General features: G+C 33.5%; 1 long non-coding RNA gene across 1 annotated transcript; it reads left to right on the forward strand.

Moving 5' to 3' along the window:
- Window positions 1-26,442, forward strand: LOC143048336 (uncharacterized). Its single transcript, XR_012969793.1, has 3 exons — window positions 1-153; window positions 2,645-2,746; window positions 26,242-26,442. It is a non-coding gene; the product is annotated as an uncharacterized LOC143048336 (long non-coding RNA).
- Window positions 26,443-26,897: the final 455 nt, after the last annotated feature.

Genomic DNA, 26,897 nt, shown 5'->3' on the forward strand with positions numbered 1-26,897 from the left:
GTATATACTGCAAGTGTAGTGACTACAACCGCAGCTGCCAACCATCATACAACAACCAAACGTCATCACCATCATGGACACCATGTAACTCATAGTGCGGAAAAGATAGAAAATGACCACTTATATTTCCATTACGACAGCTATTCCATTGAGGTAGTAAATTCTAGATAGCATTCAATTTTTATTACATTATCACGATATTATTATTGTTATTCCAAATTAAACCAGAATTTGTATGCATAACGACATGTTTTGTGGCCATTGTTTATATTCTCGAGAATTTATGAATTAAGAAACACAAAAATTAGTGACGTATGAAAACAGTAATTTTGTCATCCTTTACTATAGATATCTATTTCAAAACCCAATACATACAGAATAATACATGGCAAATTCCGTATCATATGTCGTATCATCCCGAGACACCAATATCAGCCCAAGGGCCTTTATCATGTGATACGGATTTTGCCATGTTTTATACACTTTATCATATATTTCAACAGAAGAGTATTATTTTATATGAACTATTTTCTTCTTACCCATAGCACTGGGTTACCTTCAGTTCTGCCCACAGACCACAATTAATTCCTCTATCAGTTCTTTATAACCTTTTGCATCATTAAAAAAATTGCACTATGCACTTTTGTCAAATTTTTTGTGTGTGTAATGTATAGTCCTAGTTCAAATATATATCCAAAATTCAGAAAGATTGACCCAATCACTTTTACAAATTTAGCCAATACACATCCATACCCCTATTGACAAGTCAAGAGATGTTCCGAAAACTGTAAATATTACCTTTTTGCACTTGGCCTAATCACTCATTCCAAATCAAAATCAGTTAAAATACAACATCCAAAAATTTATTTCACCTCTCTTCTTTCAATTCCACCAAAAAAAATCTAAGAAATGAGTGAAGAAGGGAAAGAAAAAAAATTAAGGAAAAATACACTCTAATTAAAAGGAATTATATTCAGCCATTAATTGTGGTCTTGGGCCTATTAGTTGAGGTAGGGGTGTGTAAAGGGTATGCGTCATCAAAGTTGCGCGATATGGATTAAACAGCAGGCTATTTATCAAAAATGAAAAACTACTGTATTTACTACTAAACATATGATAAAGACATATACCATCTCCATGACAGCTATAATACATTACACTAGAACACAGCCGTGATATCGCGGGTCCGTGACTTAATTAAAGTATATAACTATTTTAGTATTGGTATTGTCATCTGATAAAGTCATGCCGATTATAAGATGCTCAGCTTTCTCTGCTTTCAAAATCTTTCTGTTTGAACCCGTCGACCTTGAACTTATTATTGGTAATATTAATCATTTGGAAAACAAAAGGGCCTGAAATGGAGTATTTTTCAAGCAACAGCATTGCCATAGTTATAAATAAAGTTCAATTATTTGGTTCAATGTTTTACGTCATGCCGGCCAACAAATTGAAAACTCTACCTTTACACCTCAAGTTATTTTAATTCCAGACTTTTCGTATTCGTATAATTTATTTACTATAACATACAGAGACTCTCTGTATTCTGTCTATTTTTTTTTCTCTGAAATATTTACTATCTAAGGGGTCATACCAGTTGCATATATATTGCAATAAGTATAACATGTGGAAACAAGAATGTGTCCATAGTATACGGATGCCACATCGCCACCAACATTTACTATGTTTAGTGGACAGTGAAATGGGGTAAAATCTCTAATTTGGCATTAAAATTAGAAAGATCATATCATAGAGAACATCTATATATAATACTAAAATAACGAGGTCTAATTTATCAGCCGTCAAGTGGTAAAAACGACAAATCAAAGAATTCAACTTTACATAAAGCTTACATAGGACAATGGTGTTGATTAAAAATTACACCACTCCCTTTTGTTTTCCACATAATTAATATTGCCAATAATTAACAAGTTCCGGGTGGAATCCGATACCGATACCAATAGTATATTCACCTGACTGTTACCTTTTACCTTATCTGTACGTTCCGCACCTGACAGGCGCACCACCAAACGGTGTATTTGGGATTTTGCTATAAACACGGGTCATAATCACAGGATTGACGCTACTAAGTTTGATCATTGTCACATTGTTCCTTTTTGTAGTATTTTAATCAGTATGACTTTCTAAGATGACAATAATTCATCGTAGTTTACAGGTGGATAAACGTGAAAACATAATTGTCTCTAAGGAGGTATAATAGTTTTGGTTCTTGCGATCTAAAAACCATGATATGGAGATTGCTCTGATTGGCTTATTTATTTTTCATTTTTTAATCTATCATACGATTGGTTGTTCTTGTTTAAAACCGGAAGTCTTATCTATGACTAAAAGTCAGTCTGATAACGGAAACAATATCCGGACGCCTATTTTGTCGTTTTTCTCTCAAAATAACTCAATCTGGATAATCATAAGAATGGATGACAAATGCGACTATGCATGTTACCTAAAGAACACAGAGGCATGATGATTCATTTATTGTGGAAGGAAGAGAAGCGACACACAAAATGAGGTCTTCTCGTTTAATAGTATAGATACTAAGCTCAAACCATTGATTTATACGACAAGACTCGTAGAACTTAACTTGACATGAATACAATGTAAAGGAAAAGTGTTTATGTTGTAGAAACTATTGGTGGCAAAGCAACACACCACCTGTTATGCGTACCCACTGTCTTCGATGGAAATACAAAATATCCATAAACCAGCGACAGTTTTGGGATTGGAAGTAAGTACACGTGATATAAGCCTAAAATATAGGGGAACTTATTGTAAGCCTAAAGGTCATCTCGATAACAATTATGTCTGATGAACCGCAGGAGATGCGATGAGAGCGCTAACAGAAACAATGTTCGATTTATGATGTGATTTTTTGTGTTTTTTACTTTCAAACTATATATATCGAATTGTTAAAAGTCTTGAACATAGATAAATATATCTAAATAAAAAAGTCCAATATTTCCGGATTTAACAAGTTTAAATTCATAAAAGTTAGACCATTGTTACTACACGTTGTCATGGTTGTGACATGACGTTGTCGATGAAATAAAGTAGTTCCAGTAGGCGGGGCTTATAGTTGAGGTCATTGACGTATAAAGCTAACGTTTATACGTATAGCTTTATCTGTATATATAGATTCTACCACTGCATCGAGTGTGATACGATATCTATCCACTCGAGACAGTTAAATTTTTAAATTTAAAACGCGAGGCTCGCCGAGCGTTTTAAATATTTCATATTTAACTGTCGAGAGTTGATAAATATCGTATTACACGAGATGCAGTGGTAGAATCTGTTTCTCTAATGATTTTCAAACAATATGCAGGCAAACGTATTCCTTCTTTTCGAATGATCTGAAAGATGTGTTCTTTCTATGTGACGTCATCAGGCATGGTCGCCTTTTTTCATGCCGTCACAATAGAAAATTCAGAGGAAAGCAAATTAAGAACATTCGACGTCATAATCGGATTTTAACCAATGAAGACCTGCGATCAAACAACCCACACGTTGATTAAATTTGTTTATACAATGGGTGCTGAAAGGGAAAAATTGACGAAGAATTAGAGAAAGTAAAATAGCTGATAGCAGTATAATATTTAATATTCACAAGTACTTTCATGTTTTACAACAATCTGCAGGTGAAAGGAGAATAATTGTAACTACAAGGCGGTAGTGAAGTACGTAACGTCATAAAACAATTACAAAAGGGAGATAAACGTTCTAAAGTTAAGGAATAACAGTACTGTAGTTGAAGAGTTGCCACCGTCAATTGTAGATTTGACGGTCGCAAATGCAGTTTTACTGGCGACGCATAGCGGAGACAGTAAAACGGAGATTTGCGACCGTCAAATCAAAATTGACGGTGGCAACTCTTCAACAACAGTACTGTTATTCCGATTCTAATGCATTACCAAAAAGAAAAAAGACGATAAAACTTGTCTAAATAAAAACAAATCCGCGAAACTTCATGAATGATTTTGGCACAAAGACGTCATGGCTAAACGTGACGTCATACAAATGAAAACTCACAAACTGGAGGTTATTATGTTATATGTACGCTTCAAATTCGGATAAAATTACATTAAAACGGCGAATTCGAGGTAGGTGTTTTATTTTCGATTATATAGTAGTAATCGAACATTTGTTGATTCATCAATTCAAAATGGCGGGTCCCTCCTTAGTTACGCCTGGTCAACTGAGGATTTGACGGCAACTTTTAGCCAATGAAAAAAATTGTTACATCCAAATTGCATTAGAATAAAATATGGAAAGCCAATTGTAACGCTATTGAAAGCCAAATACGCATTTAGTTTTGGCTTGAATTTGGTTATAAAATTTTGTTCCTTTATGGATCTTCTTATGTCACATTCTACATTTATTAATTTTATAGAACGGGAAAATTTTAAAAAGCCCTCTACCTTAACGATCTTAATGTTCGCTAAGAGGGATTTTCCTATATTGCTGCTGTCGGATGTGTTGTCGATGAATGCGTGTTCTTTCCACTAAACTATTACCGGTTTGTCCGATGTAAATTTCTTTGCAGCCGCAGCATTCAATGCAGTAAATCAAATGTTCACTTTTACACGTCATGTTGGTATTGGCATATATCGTTTGTCCGCATTTTGTCTTAAGTTCGCTTCTGATATATATATATATATATATATATATATATATATATATATATATATATATATATATATATATATATATATATATATATATATATATATATATATATATATGCACACGTACCACAAAGAGAATCTGTGCATTTCAACACCTTGAATTGTTTTTTTCCTTTCGGTTGGGTCGAACTTGGCACGGGTCAATAGACGTTTTAAGTTCTTAGGTTGCTGTTTGCCTTGTACCAACGTTTCTTGGTTTATAAGGGTACTTAATTTTGAATCTTGTCCAAGAATTGCTAAATTTCTCCTCGCTACAGAAAATATATTCTGTGTGACAACAAACGGTATCTTATAATTTTCGGTAGATTTTTCAATTGTTGATCGTAATAGGGATTTGTTTAGCCATTTGAATACCTCTTTTGATTAAGCTTAAAGGATGTTTTTGTGCAACAAGAAATACTTTGAGTTCTTGCAATCGTTCATCCCTTAATACTTCATTCTCAACTACTGTGCATATTTTCCTGGCTAGACAGTAGGGTATGTTTCTTTTTGTATGCGATGGATGGAATTATTCCTTACCTTGCCAAATTTTTCGGGATTTTTCTTCTTCCTTAGAAATATTGCCTATCCACATTTCATTCATTTTTTCGGTAATGTTACCAGTTGAAATGCGTCGTATCTTCTCCATCATTCCAGAATCTAGTGCTATATATTTTTGTTTGTAGCGAGCTTGTTTACTCTGAATAATAGATATGTTAGTTTGAAAACTCGAAATCGCTAAGTCCCAACGTAGCTTGGTTTCTTCATCTGCTTCTCCTTTTATCTCTTTAATAAGATACTTTCTAGGAAGAATCGGCGATTCCTTTGAAATCCAATGCGAATATTTTTCTACATATTTGTCTCATTTAAAAGCATTCCAGTAAGTTTGTTTCCTATCGTTTGGACATTTCCTTTAAATCTTCCATGATTGTTACCGTTTACGGAATGCTACTTTTTCCAAATTAGAATCATTCAGTTCGATTATCCATTCTGGTGTACTGGTATGTACCTGATCGATTCCAATAGCATCTTTCAACTTCAATATCTCTGATTTAATGATTCCTGTATCGGTCGAACATCTGATGAATTATTTTCGATATCCTTCAACACTGATACTTGGAAGTCAGACTTCATCACTAACATAGTTGGCTTATCTAATATATCCCCGAGAAGTCTCTCTGTTTCGCTGGCTTTATTTGTTGCTTCTCTGGCCATATCGGCGTATACTTAATAAACATATATCGAATTGTCATATATGTTCTGCGTCGGGAGGTGCTTCTATTCGAATACCTTTTCACACAGTCATGTCATAATACGATGTAAATATTAAATTCATTCTTATCTGTGTGGACATTCCCCATTGTACCGAGAAACAACAAACTTGATTGATTTTCAAATATATTAACTTTCCGAATAGGCATCTTAGACTATTTACCGGATTTGTTATCATAAGCAACACGACGGGCGCCACATGTGGAGCAGGATCTGCTTACCCGTCCGGAGCACCTGAGAGCACCTCTAGTTTTTGGATGGGTTTGTGTTGCTTATTCTTTAGTTTTCTATGTTGTGTGATGTGTCTTATTGTTTGTCTATTTGTCTTTTTCATTTTTAGCCATGGTGTTGTCAGTTTATTTTCGATTTATGAGTTTGACTGTCCCTCTGGTATCTTTCGTCCCTCTTTTAATTGACACTTTACAAAAACAAACATCTGTAGCAAATGAAAGTAACACTATATAGAAATTACATGCGGCCGAATCGCTCTTCTGAATTCATCTTCATCAGTAACTCTCAACAACAAAAAATTAAAAGTCATTGGTGTATAAATACCTGAATAAGTTAGAAGCCATATGACCAGAATACATCTCAGAAGAATGGCTGAATTTATCTTGATCAACTTTGCCTTAGGGAGTTTGCAACCCTAATTTTCTGTCATGTAGTTTATGTGTAAACAATGTATGGAGAGGACTTATTCAAGCAGGAATACAGATGCAGATTTAAATTGTCTAAGGCCAAATAACACGTTTTCATTTATAACAACGACTTTCAGAAAAGAACCTATTCCATTTACGGCTTTGTCTGAGAGAGTTTGAACCTTGCTTTTCCTAATGATATTAATAAATGATGATATAAATCATGTCAGTAACAATGCACTAACTACTGAGCTAATAAATTAATAGAATTGCGGACTGACAACTCTTCAGAAGCCGTATCGATCCAGTGCCAGACAATTGAAGTAACATTTAATGAATTAAATTTATAGTACTTTATTAAAAAAAACAATTATTCCGATTTTTCAAATACAACAAATACGTCATATCAATAGGTTTTATTTCCGTCGTATCTCAACATGTATTAAGGCGACTTACGAAATTGTGTTCTGCTGAAATATCAATTCCTACTTATATAAAAAATACAAAAAAAATCTTCTGAGAAATCATATTATTATAAATTATATTGAAATGTTGGAAATAATAAGCAATTGTAATTTATCTCCGTTATACGTTGTGACTGTCTTTATCACATTTTGAAACTACGCTGTCAAATTATGGTAATCTATTTTGTTAAAACGATATTGTTTTAGAAACTAGGACTCGATGTCATCTATGCGGAGGTTATAAAATTAAAGCTACAGTAGTTCATCAATGTTCAAATCTCATCAGTCGATTTCGAAAGGACAATAACTGAGAGAATCGCACTATCGCCAAAAGGGACGAAACCGGGAACGTCTATAGAGTAAGAGTCACCTGCTATGCATCATGTATCACCGGCCATGCAAAGTCAAACGTAGTCAAAATGTTACACTCAAGAATTGGAAAGAATCGGTAAAATTACAAATTAGACGACTTTACATTAAAGACATCAAAAGATGTAATTACGCAAAACATGTGATTGCTTTTAGTTAGTTGAGACACCGACCAATCGTTATCGATCAACCCATTCATGGTGTTTGAAGTATAATTAATAATTTAAATGTATACATCAAACTTATTAGACAGCAAATAGTGAAAAAAAGAGGGGCGAAAGATACCAGAGGGAACGTATATTAACGAGTTAAATGTAAATATTCAGAATTACAACTCTGATGGTGGATTCCCATGTGGTTTTATGGAGCATTTACCAACTCTTGCTGAACAAAGTGACAATTGTCAATTTAACCAAACATATTTTGAACAGGTAAACAACGAGTATGTTGAGATTTTAAATTTATGGAAACATGACTTTAAGGGAGTTCGCTTCTCAGTTTCAAAATAATTACCTTTTCAAAATACTAGTTTATATTGATAGGGGATTAATAAAGAAATCAAAAGAGTAAAAAAATGTATAGGTCAATGTGCTTGTTTTCGAAATATTAGCCATTGAAATTTTGGTGGGAAAATATTCTCTCTTGACTTTCATAGCTTAATCATTGACAAGTTTTAGTTCTCATAAACTATTAAAAAATAATCAAAATGTTATAAGTCTTTTACAGATGTCTTATCATTATACATGTAAAAGATTTATAAAAAGAAAAATGGGGGTCAATGGGCAAATATTTTTAAGGCATTCAAATGAATAAAAACCAGAGGATTCCGAAAATCTGACAAAAATCCCAAACATGACAAGCGAAATTCCTTAAACACAATCCAGTCAGAAAGCAAAAAGTTAACAAGACGCCGACCTATACAAAGCTTGTGTAAATGATTTACTCAATGAAATGTGTAATACTGGATTTAGAGGCCATATTATTGGAACAATAAATGGTAGTGAATAAACTCATCTTAGATACCAGGACTAAATTTTGTATATACGCCAGACGCGCGTTTCGTCTACAAAAGACTCATCAATGTCGCTTGAAGAACCCATATCAGCTGATGATTAGTCCATCAATTCTTACTTTCAGATAGAAGCACAGACATAAGTCAACATAGCAAATGACTACATTGAAAGAGAATCATACATATTACAATCAACGCAAAGTATTGTACTACTTATACAAACCGACAGCAATACCCACAATGATTTAACACTACTAATGGATAGAAAGGAAATACCAACAGTTTGTAAAAACCACATATATATATATATATCAAACAACAAAACACAACTTATAACAGCAGAAGAAAATGTAAAGACAGCTAGAAGAGCTTCGTATATTTTGATAGCAAGCGGCTTATATGGAGCCAATTGTAACGCTATTGAAAGCCAAATACGCATTTAGTTTTGGCTTGAATTTGGTTATAAAATATTGTTCCTTTATGGATCTTCTTATGTCACATTCTACATTTATTAATTTTATAGAACGGGAAAATTTTAAAAAGCCCTTTACCTTAAATGTTCGCTAAGAGGGAGTTTCCTATATTGCTGCTGTCGGATGTGTTGTCGATGAATGCGTGTTCTTTCCACTAAACTATTACCGGTTTGTCCGAGGTATATTTCTTTGCAGCCGCAGTATTCAATGCAGTAAATCAAATGTTCACTTTTACACGTCATGTTGGTATTGGCATATATCGTTTGTCCGCATTTTGTCTTAAGTTCGCTTCCGATATATATATATATATATATATATATATAAAACGTCTGAATAATAGTCAACGATTTTTCCCACGAGGGCGCTGGATCGTTACAAGTAACGATACATGTACACAATAAAATAAATTATATAAACGCCTAAAAAGTGTACATAACAACACCAATAACACAAAAAGGAACTATAAATGTAATTATTTATAAATATTTCGGATAACAGATATCCTTCGTCAGTCAGATTCTGATGTTAAATGAATCATCTTTAAGTCTTCTTAGATTAAACTTTTACTAAATCTTGAAATTTATACAATAAAAAAGGCAAACCGAACATCAGTTAAGACGCTTGCATCATTGCAAAAATATGTTGAATATGAAATAGGTTATATGACTAATTACATCAGAGAGTTCAAATAAATGTTTTAAATAAAAATAATAATGTGCGATATGAACTAGCACAATTCTAAAGCTTTAACAGTGTCGATAATTATGATGTTACAAGAAAGATTGCGTCAATAAGAATTCCAAATAAACAGCATTGAACGGTCTTATTTCTAATTAACAGCACTGAATGGTCTAAATATTTCAGATTTGACAACTGTAGTGTAGTAACATTAGAGTCTGCGATGTTTAAAACAAACGGCCGTTTAAAAATAATAACAAATTTTGACTAAAGTAAAATAGTTGGACGTGGCTTGGTACTTATACATCCCTCAAAAAATTAAGCAATTAAGATTGTTATATTCAACAGATATATTTTAGAGATGAGTAAGGTGAAGAAATAAAAACGGGGACTGTAATAATAAGTAATATAACCCAGATGTGAAGCACTGCATGGTGTCGAATTACATCTTTTCATTTATCCCATTTGGTGCCAAAGTTGTTAATTTTCTTATCCAAAATCTTTCCCGAGTAAGTCTATCCTCCCTAGACCAAGCAGAGTTGTGGTCAATGATAGTAATGGTCAGTCGATTGAGATCTGCCTTAGTGTGGCCAGGGGATCTCAAATGTCGACTAAGAGGGAGGTCTGGCTTGCATTGGTAGTCGCTACGATGACCGTTCATTCGTTTGTGAAACGGCTGTTCTGACTCGCCAACATACTGTTTACCACATTTACACTGTAGGAGATACACAACATTTGTAGTCTTGCAATTAACATTGCAAAATATGGTGTATTCTGTACCAGTGGAGTGACTGTTAAAAGTCTGGGTATCCAGTATTTGTTTGCAAGTCAGACATCGTTTGTTTCCACAACCCTTACAAGAGCCCACTGACGAAGAGCCTGCTTGAGAGCATAACTCAGCTCTCACCAGCAAGTCTTTAAGGCTTTTGGGCCTGCGGAAAGCCAGTACAGGTGGCTCGGGAAAGATCTTGGATAGTTTAGGATGTTTTTCGATATCTTTCCAGCTTTCGCGAATAAGGTGAGACAAGTTGTCAAATTTTGGATGGTAATTCAACACAAAAGGCACCCTCCTGTTGACCTTTTTGACTTTATATTGTAAAAGTTCATCTCGGCTGATGTTGCTAGCACGAGAAAAACCTTTACCTATATATATATATGCACACGTACCACAAAGAGAATCTGTGAATTTCAACACCTTGAATTGTTTTTTCCTTTCGGTTGGGTCGAACTTGGCACGGGTCAATAGACGTTTTAAGTTCTTAGGTTGCTGTTTGCCTTGTACCAACATTTCTTGGTTTATAAGGGTACTTAATTTTGAATCTTGTCCAAGAATTGCTAAATTTCTCCTCGCTACAGAAAATATATTCTGTGTGACAACAAACGGTATCTTATAATTTTCGGTAGATTTTTCAATTGTTGATCGTAATAGGGATTTGTTTAGCCATTTGAATACCTCTTTTGATTAGGCTTAAAGGATGTTTTTGTGCAACAAGAAATACTTCGAGTTCTTGCAATCGTTCATCCCCTAATACTTCATTCTCAACTACTGTGCATATTTTCCTGGCTAGACAGTAGGGTATGTTTCTTTTTGTATGCGATGGATGGAATTTTTCCTTACCTTGCCAAATTTTTTCGGGATTTTTCTTCTTCCTTCGAAATATTGCCTATCTACATTTCATTCATTTTTTCGGTAATGTTACCAGTTGAAATGCGTCGTATCTTCTCCATCATTTCAGAATCTAGTGCTATATATTTTTGTTTGTAGCGAGCTTGTTTACTCTGAATAATAGATATGTTAGTTTGAAAACTCGAAATCACTAATTCCCAACGTAGCTTGGTTTCTTCATCTGCTTCTCCTTTTATCTCTTTAATAAGATACTTTCTAGGAAGAATCGGCGATTCCTTTGAAATCCAATGCGAATATTTTTCTACATATTTGTCTCATTTAAAAGCATTCCAGTAACTTTATTTCCTATCGTTTGGACATTTCCTTTAAATCTTCCATGATTGTTACCGTTTACGGAATGCTACTTTTTCCAAATTAGAATCATTCAGTTCGATTATCCATCCTGGTGTACTGGTATGTACCTGATCGATTGAAGGCTGATGATTGATAGTTCCAATAGCATCTTTTAACTTCAATATCTCTGATTTAATGATTCCTGTATCGGTCGAACATCTGATGAATTATTTTCGATATCCTTCAACACTGATACTTGGAAGTCAGACTTGATCACTAATATAGTTGGCTTATCTAATATATCCCCTAGAAGTCTCTCTGTTTCGCTGGCTTTCTTTGTTGTTTCTCTGGGCATATCGGCGTATACTTAATAAACATATATCGAATTGTCATATATGTTCTGCGTCGGGAGGTGCTTCTATTCGAATACCTTTTCACACAGTCATGTCATAGTACGATGTAAAGATTAAATTCATTCTTATCTGTGTGGACATTCCCCATTGTACCGAGAAACAACAAACTTGATTGATTTTCAAATATATTAACTTTCCGAATAGGCATCTTAGACTATTTACCGGATTTGTTATCATAAGCAACACGACGGGCGCCACATGTGGAGCAGGATCTGCTTACCCGTCCGGAGCACCTGAGAGCACCTCTAGTTTTTGGATGGGTTTGTGTTGCTTATTCTTTAGTTTTCTATGTTGTGTGATGTGTCTTATTGTTTGTCTATTTGTCTTTTTCATTTTTAACCATGGCGTGGTCAGTTTATTTTCGATTTATACTGTCCCTCTGATATCTTTCGTCCCTCTTTTAATTGACACTTTACAAAAACAAACATCTGTAGCAAATGAAAGTAACACTATATAGAAATTACATGCGGCCGAATCGCTCTTCTGAATTCATCTTCATCAGTAACTCTCAACAACAAAAAATTAAAAGTCATTGGTGTATAAATACCTGAATAAGTTAGAAGCCATATGACCAGAATACATCTCAGAAGAATGGCTAAATTTATCTTGATCAACTTTGCCTTAGGGAGTTAGCAACCCTAATTTTCTGTCATGTAGTTTATGTGTAAACAATGTATGGAGAGGACTTATTCAAGCAGGAATAACTTTTGTAAAACCCTTTTGTTTATCTACAAAAATATGATATAAACTCAACTTTCAGGACCGGTCAGTTTATTTCTAGCAGTAGTTACGGTGAAATGTTAATCTTTGTATAACCAGAGTCAACAGTGTGTCAGTACTTTTTTATTGGGAACACTCTTTTAATTTTTATATATGTATTGTCCTATACTGTTTAAAGATCTGAGCACAGACGACAAATTCGTTGTCACTTAACATTATGTCTCGTCCGTATGATAAGAAAAAACTCTTTATGTTTCGGTCCGTCCGGATGCAGATTTAAATTGTCTAAGGCCAAATAACATGTTTTATTTAAAACAACGACTTTAAGAAAAGAACCTATTCCATTTACGGCTTTGTCCGAGAGAGTTTGAACCTTGCTTTTCCTAATGATATTAATAAATGATGATATAAATCATGTCAGTAACAATGCACTAACTACTAAGCTAATAAATTAATAGAATTGCGGACTGACAACTCTTCAGATGCCGTATCGATCGAGTGCCAGACAATTGAAGTAACATTTAATGAATTAAAATTATAGTACTTTATTAAAAAAACAATTATTCCGATTTTTCAAAAACAACAAATACGTCATATCAATAGGTTTTATTTCCGTCGTATCTCAACATGTATTACGGCGACTTACGAAATTGTGTTCTGTTGGAATATCAATTCCTACTTATATAAAAAATACAAAAAAAATCTTCTGAGAAATCATATTATTATAAATTATATTGAAATGTTGGAAATAATAAGCAATTGTAATTTATCTCCGTTATACGTTGTGACTGTCTTTATCACATTTTGAAACTACGCTGTCTTCAAATTATGGTAATCTATTTTATTAAAACGATATTGTTTTAGAAACTAGGACTCGGGGTCATCTAGGCGGAGGTTATAAAATTAAAGCTACAGTAGTTCATCAATGTTCAAATCTCATCAGTCGATTTCGAAAGGACAATAACTGAGAGAATCGCACTATCGCCAAAAGGGACGAAACCGGGAACGTCTATAGAGTAAGAGTCACCTGCTATGCATCATGCATCACCGGCCATGCAAAGTCAAACGTAGTCAAAATGTTACACTCAAGAATTGGAAAGAATCGGTAAAATTACAAATTAGACGACTTTACATCAAAGACATCAAAAGATGTAATTACGCAAAACATGTGATTGCTTTTAGTGAGTTGAGACACCGACCAATCGTTATCGATCAACCCATTCATGGTGTTTGAAGTATAATTAATAATTTAAATGTATACATCAAACTTATTAGACAACAAATAGTGAAGAAAAGAGGGGCGAAAGATACCAGAGGGAACGTATATTAACGAGTTAAATGTAAATATTCAGAATTACAACTCTGATGGTGGATTCCCATGTGGTTTTATGGAGCATTTACCAACTCTTGCTGAACAAAGTGACAATTGTCAATTTAACCAAACATATTTTGAACAGGTAAACAACGAGTATGTTGAGATTTTAAATTTATGGAAACATGACTTTAAGGGAGTTCGCTTCTCAGTTTCAAAATAATTACCTTTTCAAAATACTAGTTTATATTGATAGGGGATTAATAAAGAAATCAAAAGAGCAAAAAAATGTATAGGTCAATGTGCTTGTTTTCGAAATATTAACCATTGAAATTTTGGCAGGAAAATATTCTCTCTTGACTTTCATAGCTTAATCATTGACAAGTTTTAGTTCTCATAAACTATTAAAAAATAATCAAAATGTTATAAGTCTTTTACAGATGTCTTATCATTATACATGTAAAAGATTTATAAAAAGAAAAATCGGGGTCAATGGGCAAATACTTTTAAGGCATTCAAATGAATAAAAACCAGAGGATTCCAAAAATCTGACAAAAATCCCAAACATGACAAGTGAAATTCCTTAAACACAATCCAGTCAGAAAGCAAGAAGTTAACAAGACGCCGACCTATACAAAGCTTGTGTAAATGATTTACTCAATGAAATGTGTAATACTGGATTTAGAGGCCATATTATCGGAACAATAAATGGTAGTGAATAAACTCATCATAGATACCAGGACTAAATTTTGTATATACGCCAGACGCGCGTTTCGTCTACAAAAGACTCATCAATGTCGCTTGAAGAACCCATATCAGCTGATGATTAGTCCATCAATTCTTACTTTCAGATAGAAGCACAGACATAAGTCAACATAGCAAATGACTACATTGAAAGAGAATCATACATATTACAATCTACGCAAAGTATTGTACTACTTATACAAACCGACAGCAATACCCAAAATGATTTCACACTACTAATGAATAGATAGGAAATACCAACAGTTTATAAAAACCACACAAATATATATCAAACAACAAAACACAACTTATAACAGCAGAAGAAAATGTAAAGACAGCTAGAAGAGCTTCGTATAGTTTAATAGCAAGCGGCTTATATGGAGTGACATAGACTACACCCCTGTACTGCTATACCAACATTTAAAATCTACATTAAGCCTATCTTACCCAATATAGTGATGACCAGTACCAAGTTTCTAAAAAAGACTGCAATCCTTTTACTAGACGGCGAATACACAAATTATATCATTACCAAGTAGCTGACCCAGCTATATAAGGCCAAATACAACTACAAAATAAACCCTTTCCTCCAGACTCGAGTATTGTCGTGATCAGTATGAGACACGTATGATTTTGTGCAATGTCAGAAATAGAAAAATATTAAGGCCACCTAGTGTTTAGATAATTTGTCAAGTTAAAATCGTCCAAGTCAAATGTATTGAAACAATTCAAAAGAAACAATAAAGACCTACAACAAATAGTTGAATAACATTTCAATTTGAACAACGGCAACCATTTACAATGTTCCTCTTTTGGGAAACGCACATTTGAGATTTTAACACGTTTTTATAATCTCGACCAGTGGACTAACAAAACGCACCTAAAATTATACAATAAAAAAGTGATTAACTTTAAGATTGGATGTGGTGTATATATATTTGTGATCCTAACTCCGTATCAAAATCGGTCAATATCTATGATAACTGATTTTACTATACTTCATGTTAAAATGCCATATCTTGATTGGCTAATACGAGGATGTTACTAGTAATTTACTTTATCATATACTTATAGAAAATAATGGTATAATTGTACCCCATGATAAAACTATTTTAACACCCTGAAGTACCCCAGTACACCATGGGAGGTAGCCGAAGGGTGTACAGGGTACTGAAGGGTGTTAAAATATCCATATCTACGGATATGAACGTAGATAACGAATTTATCCCCGGTCTTAGTCCGAATCGGGCGAGTTTTATGGAAATTCGGGTACAAAGTGTCTGTGTAACGTGAAAACAACGGGTTTTTTTTCATTATCTAAAAAAGTTTTACTGAAATTTGGAAATTTTACATATTTTTTACGGGTTGTATGGTACTACCTTTGGTAGAACCCTACAGGTAGTCAAATATAAGACGTTTTTAATACGGAGACAGAGAAACTGGATTGAGTCAAATTTGGCGCTCAATGTTGTGAGAGTTACGTCATAAATGGTGTGACTTCAACGTGTGTCATTTGCATAGCTAGGTCAGTAGTCCCATTACTTGTAAATGTGGCAGTCAAGTGATGCATTTAATGAAATGAGTGTAAATGTTCGGCATAATAGGACAAAATCGTTAATGAATTAAATATTTAATTACAAACATCATGGATAATCTACAGAATTCAATATTTCACAAGGAGCAATCATGGAACTAAGGAATAAGGAAAACTTGGGTGAAGTTCACCGGGATAATGGTTAGCAACGTCCGGGGATATGGGTTAGCAACACCAAGGGGCTATGGGTTTTGTAACGACGTGCGTTAACCAATCAAAATCCTAGATATATACTAAGCCGGGGATAAGACTTTTGTTATCAACTGCTTCCGGTTTATATCAACTGCTTCCGTTTCATATCAACTGCTTCCGGTTATTATCGCATGCTTTGCTGTAACGTTATCGGACGACATTCCGACGTCATTCGGCAAATTCCAGAAAATATACCTCACTGGTACGTTTCTTTGTGTAAAACATAACAAAGTTGGATACAAAAAATAATATAAGGAATCAGGAAAATATATTAGTAAAAAATGCAAAACAAACATTAGAACAACAAAAAGTTTTAAAAATAGTTTTTGTCTGTATATGTTCTGTTGAAGTATATGATAAAAAGAACATAACATGTCATTTTTCATATCAGACCCCTTATCAGCCCATGGTCAAAATCATCCAGCTTCGCCGCGGTTGACAATGTTTTCTCGGGTAACAATCTGCTCTATCACCCTCGCAGCTATGTGTTATTTATATAGTAGCTTTATTAACAGTCAATATCAAATGTTACATGCATATTGGGTGAGTACGAACACAAATAAACAATTCGGAAACGGGTAGAACCGGGTTTTTTTGTGTCGCCACACCGACTTTTTTGTGATGTAAAAGATAATACTCATTCCCTTGGGGGTTTCTCTCCTTAGCTAGAATATTCAAACTGAATTAACAAGTTTTAAACTACAATAAACTATGTTGGCTTGAATAGGAAAGGATATCCAATTGGGTATAAATTTCCTCAATTGGAATCATTTAACGTACATATTCATTTTTTTTTTATTTCAATGCTACAAACATATGATTATTACCAATCTTTGAAAATATAGATGATACTACTGTCAGTTTATGTTCTTCTGGTTTCACTCTCTGTAATACGTTATTATCACTTATATATACCGAATTATCGGGGCTAGCTGATAAATAAAACACACACGCAATGTCGGTTTTGAATTGTTTCATGAATCTCATACGGACATCATTTGGAACAACTTGCACCGATCCTACGATATACGGAGATATCTCTGTTGGATATGAAATGAAATGGTACCAAGACCAGTTTCGGCTAAATTGAGGGCTTGGGACAGTGTCTCGTATTCAGTTAATACTTGAGTGAAATTGTGCGAATGAATGACAGCTCCTGCATTTAAACTAACTGTGTGTAAGTTATCTATAACGTTTTGCTAAATTCTTCCTTCTGTAAATCGCTCAATTTTTTACTTACATCCCTTTTTATTTCTTCAGTATATTTGTCTGCTGCATTTTTTATTTTGGCATTTTGAGCCTCGATTTTCTCTATCAAATCCTTGTATTGTCGACTGCTTGCAATATCAACGTGACTCATTTCACGTTTTCTTTTCGTAAGTTCATCAATTTGTTCTTTTGCCTTTTTGTGTTCATTTTTCAATTTTTCCATTTTAATGTTATATCCTTCATTTATTTCTATTAATCCATGACCATTGTGGATTTTCGAAATACACGTTGTACAAACTGAGATGTCACACGTCAAACAAAACATTACACAAGATTGCCAATCATGCTCTTTACACTTTATGTGTTTTAAATCCATTTCTTCAGGATACTGACCGATTTCCTTTATGTTTATGATTTTATGGTCCTTTGCAGATTGGTACTTTATATGGATGTTGTCCTTGCATATAGTACACATTAGCATGTTGCAATTTAAACATTTCCAGTTGATTTTAGTTTCTTTATCACATAAAATGCATGATACAGGAGCCTGTCCTCGTTTAATATATTGTGATAACGCCATTTCGTGTTTAAATTTCAAAATGTCTACCTATTAACGTTGTTAACTTCCCGTGTCAATTCTTGGAAGTTTTATAAATTGTTATTTGGATGGAGAGTTTTCTCATTGGCACTAACGCCACACCTTCCTATATCTATATACATAATAATATGAAATGCGTTTAAACCATTGTCACACTGAGTCATACTATTAACGTGCTATACGAGGAAGTTCCAAAATAAAGGAAAATAACAAAGGGAAAATTCTAAACGGAAAGTCCCTAAGTAAATTACAAAATCGAAAGCTCAAACGAATCAAATGAATCGATAACAACCGTCATATTCTAACCTTGAAACAGGCATTTTCTTATGTAGAAAGTGGTGGATTAAACCTTGTTTAAAGCTAGCTAACCTCCCACTTGTATGACAGACGAGAAGACATGTTACCCAATTTTTTTTTACTCTTAGTCCTTATAGCCATGAGCACCAATGACCATGTGCTTTTGATAGAGCAACACGTGCTTATTTTTTAGTTTTTTGTTTGACCCCACCGGTGTTCAAAGTTATAGCCTTTCTAATTAAAATTTCTGCAATCCAATTATAATATTGATATCTGATTACGTTATACTACATATGAGAAGTATAACGTAATCAGAAATCAATATTTTAATTACATTCAAATTTCTGGATCCTCCCCCGATACCTCCATGGACCCTACGTATAATATTAAAGTTTATAACAACCTACAACCCTAGGGGAGATGCATCTTGTATAATCAAAAAGCGCTTAGCAAATTTGGCAAATGGCAAATTTGTGTATTTTTTTCTTTAATTTTTGCTAATATGCATGGTCTATATGCCATTTTGTGCTTCTTTGTTACATATTTGTTTTGTTTTTTTAGTGATTAAGATTATAACACAATGTTGACTGCTGTACCCCTATTTTTTAAATTTTTACCCAGTATGTCTGTTTGTTTTGTTTACGCATCGGTGTCAATATAATGGAATTTGATGCGACTGTCATACAACTGCGAGGTTTAGCTACCTATAATACCAGGTTCAATCACAATTTTTCTACATGATAAAATGCCTGTACCAAGTCAGGAATATGACAGTTGTTTTCTATTCGTTTGATTTGTTTGAGCTTTTGAATTTGCCATTTGATCATGGATTTTCCGTTTTTAATTTTCCTCGGGGTTCAGTATTTTTGTGATTTTACTTTTTAAACATTCATAATCTATTGATATGTGTAAATTATTTGACAAAATGACAAAGCATGACCACCTAATAAACGTTAAAAGTGACACAAGTTTGAAGACGGTTAATTTTTTGTTTTAGAAGGTTTAAAGTTTAAATTTAGCTCATTACACTATCTTTGTGACATTGAACTTTACACTACAGGTATGTGTCCGTTTTCAAATATGTATTGAAAACTTCCAAGAATTGACACGGGGAGTTAACAAGGTTAATAGGTAGACATTTTGAAATTTAAATACGAAATGGCGTTATCACAATATATTAAACGAGGACAGGCTCCTGTATCATGCATTTTATGTGATAAAGAAACTAAAATCAACCGGAAATGTTTAAATTGCAACATGCTAATGTGTACTATATGCAAGGACAACATCCATATAAAGTACCAATCTGCAAAGGACCATAAAATCATAAACATAAAGGAAATCGGTCAGTATCCTGAAGAAATGGATTTAAAACACATAAAGTGTAAAGAGCATGATTGGCAATCTTGTGTAATGTTTTGTTTGACGTGTGACATCTCAGTTTGTACAACGTGAATTTCGAAAATCCACAATGGTCATGGATTGGTAGAAATAAATGAAGGATATAACATTAAAATGGAAAAATTGAAAAATGAACACAAAAAGGCAAAAGAAAAAATTGATGAACTTACGAAAAGAAAACGTGAAATGAGTCACGTTGATATTGCAAGCAGTCGACAATACAAGGATTTGATAGAGAAAATCGAGGCTCAAAATGCCAAAATAAAAAATGCAGCAGACAAATATACTGAAGAAATAAAAAGGAATGTAAGTAAAAAATGGAGCGATTTACAGAAGGAAGAATTTAGCAAAGTTGACAACGTTATAGATAACTTACACACACTTAGTTTAAATGCAGGAGCTGTCATTCATTCGCACAATTTCACTCAAGTATTAACTGAATACGAGACACTGTCCCAAGCCATCAATTTAGCCGAAACTGGTCTTGGTACAATTTCATTTCTTCCAACAGAGATATCTCCGTATATCGTAGGATCGGTGCAAGTTGTTCCAAATGATGTCCGTATGAGATTCATGAAACAATTCAAAACCGACATTGCGTGTGTGTTTTATTTATCAGCTAGCCCCGATAATTCGGTATTTATAAGTGATAATAACGTACTACAGAGAGTGAAACCAGAAGAACATAGACTGACAGTAGTATCAAAATATGATATTGACGTACGGGGAATGGCAGTTACACAAAATGGCGACCTCCTCCTGTCCTCGTGTGGATCAGTACTAAAACAAATAAATAGGAAAACAGGGGAAATTACGGAATCTATTTACACCGTACATCCGTTATATCATAATACCGTACATTCGACCAAAGATGGCAAAGTCATAGTGGGAGCTTATTCAGGAAAAGCATGGCCTGCCAATGGTAGACGAGTTATCATTGTGATGAAACAAAATGGTGAACATCAAACTATATTTGAATACGACAAACATAGCATTCCGATTTTCACACGCCCTACGAGTATAACTAGCACCGATAATGGGAACATATGTGTTGTGGATGAGTTTACGGAAGGTGGTAGAGTAGTTGTGCTGAGTCAACACGGAGATATTCTACATATCTATAGAGGTCATCCTGATATCGATTCTCACGGTAAACCGTTCAAACCATTGAAGATAGCAACTACACCGTCTGACAATTTGATTGTCACAGTATTGAACAGTGATACCCTTCATATCCTCAATAACTGTGGACAACTAATGACACATTATAATATGCGTGATATAGGAATAAGGTATTCTTTTTCAGTCTCTTTCACGAGAACCGGTCAATTGTATATTGGATGTACCGGAGCTGTGGGAGAATCAGAACAAGGACAATTGTATCAAGTGAATATTTGTGGATGCTAGACACAAAATGATTAACATTGTATTTACTTCTAACTTTCTTAAGCACTTTTGAGAGGAATGGTGATTTACGTCATAATTGTTCATTTTGCATAATTTCCAAAATAGAATATAGTCTGGTCAATTAACACTTGATTAAAAAATGTTTGTACAGTTTAATCCTTTGTTTGCACAAGTTTTCCTCCTATTCCCACATGAAATTTATCCTTTTCTTACTAGATTTATAAAAAGTGGGAATAGAGGGAATGAACCAATTAGAGGTGTATCAGGTTAGACTATCTAATTAAATATGGTCATATAACCTGATGTAAACATATACATAAAGATATAGCGAACTCGTACAATCGGATTTTTTTTTTTGGTCTGTTTGATTTCATATTATAGAATAAATCATATGTTAATATGTATTTTAACTATATAAGAATGAATTTTTGTGGATCGAAACAGTCAACTAAATGGTTTACCATTGTTTCACCTTTAATGTTGATTTTCTTTCTTTTTTAATAGCTGAACACGGCTAGTTCATGCGTAACACATCTCTAGCTAAAGGGTTAATTGACCTTCAAATGAATACGATTTCAATGAGGTCAAATTATTCACTTGAAAGTGAATAAATCATCAGCGATGTTTCTTAGCTTATTGTGACAAAACTTGCTGCTAAAAGCGAATTACAATTTCACTATTTCACTTTCATTTGTGATTGAACGAAAAAAAAAACATATTCTGTCTCGTAGCTAGTGTCCCTTTAAGTACTGCACTGATAGTTCTTTGTTGCGATAACGTTAGGGGTTCCATAGTCATATATAAGTCCGATACTTGTAAAGTATGTATGTATTGAGGTGCCCATGCACATTAAAAAACGTTCTTTGTAGTATCTTATTTACAGTATAGTGTATTGATTTAATGTATAATAGGTAGATTTATTCATAAGGCAAAATTGTTTGTATTTTTTAAAATTTAAAAATTGCGTCGCACAGATTGAATAATAAGCGGCTGTTTACAAGCAAACTAAGCCTACTTTAAGATATGCATCTTATTTAGCAATGTATATAGAGATTAGAGGTGTTTTAAACTCCTATGAGTTTATGATATAGATTTTAAATTTTAGATATAATGATGTAAATAAATATAATATTTTTATAGTTGTTATGTTTTACTATCCATCCTACCTAATTCATTCAATCATTGACAGTATAGACGTTTGCTCTAGACTTGAATATAAAGTTTAATTAATTTAAAGAACACCATACACTTATGCTTAACGATAAAATTGAGAATGGAAATGGGGAATGTGTCAAAGAGACAACAACCCGACCAAATAAAAAACAACAGCAGAGGGTCACCAACAGGTCTTCAATGTAGCGAGAAATTCCCGCACCCGGAGGCGTCCTTCAGCTGGCCCCTAAACAAATATATACTAGTCCAGTGATAATGAACGCCATACTAATTTCCAAATTGTACACAAGAAACTAAAATTAAAATAATACAAGACTAACAAAGGCCAGAGGCTCCTGACTTGGGACAGGCGCAAAAAAGCGGTGGGGTTAAACATGTTTGTGAGATCTCAACCCTCCCCCTATACCTCTAACCAATGTAGAAAAGTAAACGCATAACAATACGCACATTAAAATTCAGTTCAAGAGAAGTCCGAGTCTGATGTCAGAAGATGTAACCAAAGAAAATAAATAAAATGACAATAATACATAAATAACAACAGACTACTAGCAGTTAACTGACATGCCAGCTCCAGACTTCAATTAAACTGACTGAAAGATTATGATTTCATCATATGAACATCAGGCACAATCCTTCCCGTTAGGGGTTTAGTATCATACCATCATAACATATATGAGAAGAACATAACCCGTGTCATGCCAACAACTGTTTTTAGAATAAATGTGTTTAGTTCCGATGCAAAGACCTTATCAGTGACTCAATATTAACGCCAAAATATGCAATCTTTAATGACTTGACAACAGTATCGTAATTATATCCCTTCTTAATAAGTCTATTCAAAGGTTTTGTAAGTTTCTGAGGTGAATACTGACACCTTTGTGCTTTATAAAGAATATTTCCATAAAAAATTGGATGTGAAATACCTGAACGTATTAGAAGTCTGCATGTTGAGCTATATTTACGAATGATGTCTTTATACCGATGATAAAATTTAGTAAATGTTTTGACTAGTTTGTGATATCGAAAACCCTGGTGTAATAATTTTTCAGTAATACATAAATTTCGCTCGTTAAAATCTAAAACATTGTTACATACACGAGCGAATCGAACATGGTCCAGGTAATCTGACTTGGTATGTAGACATAAAATGTAGAGGATTTAATATACAAATGAGGAGAATGATGTTGTCTGATTGCCAATGAGTTCAAATAGATGGATGTATGCGATTATGTCCAAAATGGTCACATTTTCTGTATTGAGGAAAATTACTTCTTCATACAAAATATGATGAGTATATAAACCTTTTAAGGTTATACACGAAAGGGGTAGGTCAAACCCATAGACCTTGTGCTATCCACTACGTTGGTCAAAATTCGGCATATTAAAGTCTTATCCTTTGGCGGGAAATTGCTATAGGTATTAAATGTTGGAGGAACTTTTGTTAGGCAGTAGTTGTTCTGAATGCAGTGTCAGTCGCTTTGAATGATATGAAGCCATCTATTTAATTCAAAATAGATGCAAACCTAAATCGGGCCTAATCACAGCAGGGAATTATGCAAAATTTGATTACCCTGTAATAACGATGCCTAAACTGTGTAGTTTCAGAAATTTGACGAAAAATATAATGATGCCTTTTTTGTATGTAAATGTTCAAGTTTAAATGGTTTAGATATGAACCAACTACCACAATTTTATCAGAAAATTATAGATACGTGGTCAGGATTCATTCAAAAGGTTGATTCACCTCCATATAAAAGTGCCATTTTAAATACGAGGATATTTGGAAACTCTTCTATTCGTTTCAAAAATAAACCATTGTTTTACTCTTCTTTTTTAAAAAGCGGTATCACAACTATCCAGGACATTTGGAACTCAGAAACTACAGATTTCATTAGCTGTAATGAAATTTATAGGAAGCTGATTGATCGGCGAAATTGTATTTCCGAATTTTCAAAAATAAAACAGGCAATTCCTAAAAATTTCGTGCAAATTTTGAAATCTTGCAGAAACCAGAATTTGCATTATGAAAGTAAATTAAAGATATCAAATGACCTTGAGATCATTAACTTAAACAACCGAAAAATCAAACCATCAAAGTTAAAACTCAATTATATTCGTACGGTTTTTAATAAAGATGTATCTCCAAAATGTCAAATTAAGTGGGAGGAAATATTTGGAACAAATATACCTTGGAAAAATATGTGGTCGGGATTGAAATATTTGAAAATTGAAAATAAAGTAAAAGAATTCCAATGGAGATCATTGCACAATATTTTATATACTGAAGAAAGATTAAAAAAAATGAAGTTATCAAATGGAAAATGCCACATTTGTCAAAATGACAATAATATAGAAACCCTGCAACACTTATTTTTCAGTTGTTGCACATCACAGTTAATTTTAAAAAACCTCCAAGAAATACTGATCAAATCAAACATAGGAATAAACAATCCGTTTGGTGAAAAGGACGTGTTATTGGGTAAAAACACGGGAGAACTAAAATATGATAATTTTTTAAACATTATTATCTTATATTTTAAATGGACACTATGGAAAATTAGGAATTCAATAAAATTTAACAAAACGCCTAAAACACCACAAGATATTTATAAAATCTGGAAACAAAACTTGAAAATTAATCTTAAATTTGTTCTTCTTTTGAAAGGCGTTTATATCATAGATAAGACAAAATTGGAGTCTGTAATAAAGAAAATTTAGACATTTAATATAGTATAATATAGCTTGATTCAAAGTACATTTTTCATGGTTTATAGTATTAGAATATCGATTGTATCAATTTATATAAACATAAAAAAAAAGTGATAAAAAAGTATTCGCTTATCATGTTTATTGTAGTAAATGCAAATCTTTTATGTGGGTATCTTATACTTATTTACTTACTATTTTGTATTAAAGTATAGAACTGTTAGATGCTTCTAACATTATATGGTTATATTTTTTACACTAAATGTAAATCCAAGGTTACAAGTGGACTACTTTTTTTTATTGCCTTCTATTTCCCCTGGATAGATGGTTTCAATTTGTAAACAGGGACCCTTAGCCTGATCCTGTACGACTAAGGTAATTGTACACAGGAAATATTTAGGAATAAAACGTTTATATGTCTTAAAAAAAAAAAAAAAAAAAAAAAAAACTGTGTAGTTTAGCTGAGTAGAGTATTCAGTTTTCTTTTTTAACACCAGAAATTTTCCCGAATTTTCATCATGTGCGCTGGTGACAAAAAATGTGACAAAAAATTTGATGAAAGCCAAAAATAATCTGCAAGCTTTTAAAACAAACCCGACAAAGGGTCTAAACAGACCTATCAGTTTCTGCTTCGTTCATGAATATGATACGGTGACGGGTAACGGTCTTGACTCGAGGTTTCTTGTTAATTCATTTGAAGAAAAAAAGAAGATAAAAGGGGGGGGGGAACCGACTGTTATATTCTAACCAATTGCAAGGTTCGTTAAAGTGCAGTCATTTAAAAATATTTGAGGTCCACGAATTTTATTTTTATAAGATTATTCAAAAAGTGTTTCCAATTTTTACATTTTTGATGATATTTGTTTTACAATGATTGGAGTATATAGTAGTTCTCCATACTTTTATATATTGTATGCTATATTTTAGGCTCATGTCCTCCATCAGATACAAATAGATGCTTACTATAACTGGACCCACGACGACATTTCTGTCAGGAGTACTTATTACACGAAATTCTGTCCACATGATGGCCGCGTCTTCAGAGTACATCGTCTGTGAAATGATTTGACAAAAGAAACTACCAGTGTTCTTTAACCTTTCAATTCAGAAATATAGAATTTAAAAGGATGTCTTATTGTTTCATGCATAAATGTTTGCACCTGTCCTAAGTCAGGAATCTGATGTACAGTAGTTATCGCTTGTTTATGTAATTTATGCGTGTTTCTCGTTTCTCGTTTTTTATATATATTAGACCGTTGGTTTTCCCGTTTGAATGGTTTCACACTAGTAATTTTGGGGCCCTTTATAGCTTGTTGTTCGGTGTGAGCCAAGGCTCCATGTTGAAGGCCGTACATTGACCTATAATGGTTTACTGTTTTTAAATTGTTATTTGGATGGAGGGGTGTCTCATTGGCACTCACACCACATCTTCCTATATGTATTAACTTCACAGTTTCCTGAAGAACACAAAGAATTACAAAATGCAGTAGGTGATACACCCAGTGCACATGATACATCGGGAATTTTTATAGTAAGATACAACTTCACGGTGCCTTATATAGATCATTGCATTTCATAACACA

Source organism: Mytilus galloprovincialis, chromosome 10 (genome assembly GCF_965363235.1).
Source record: "Mytilus galloprovincialis chromosome 10, xbMytGall1.hap1.1, whole genome shotgun sequence".
Taxonomy (NCBI): domain Eukaryota; kingdom Metazoa; phylum Mollusca; class Bivalvia; order Mytilida; family Mytilidae; genus Mytilus; species Mytilus galloprovincialis.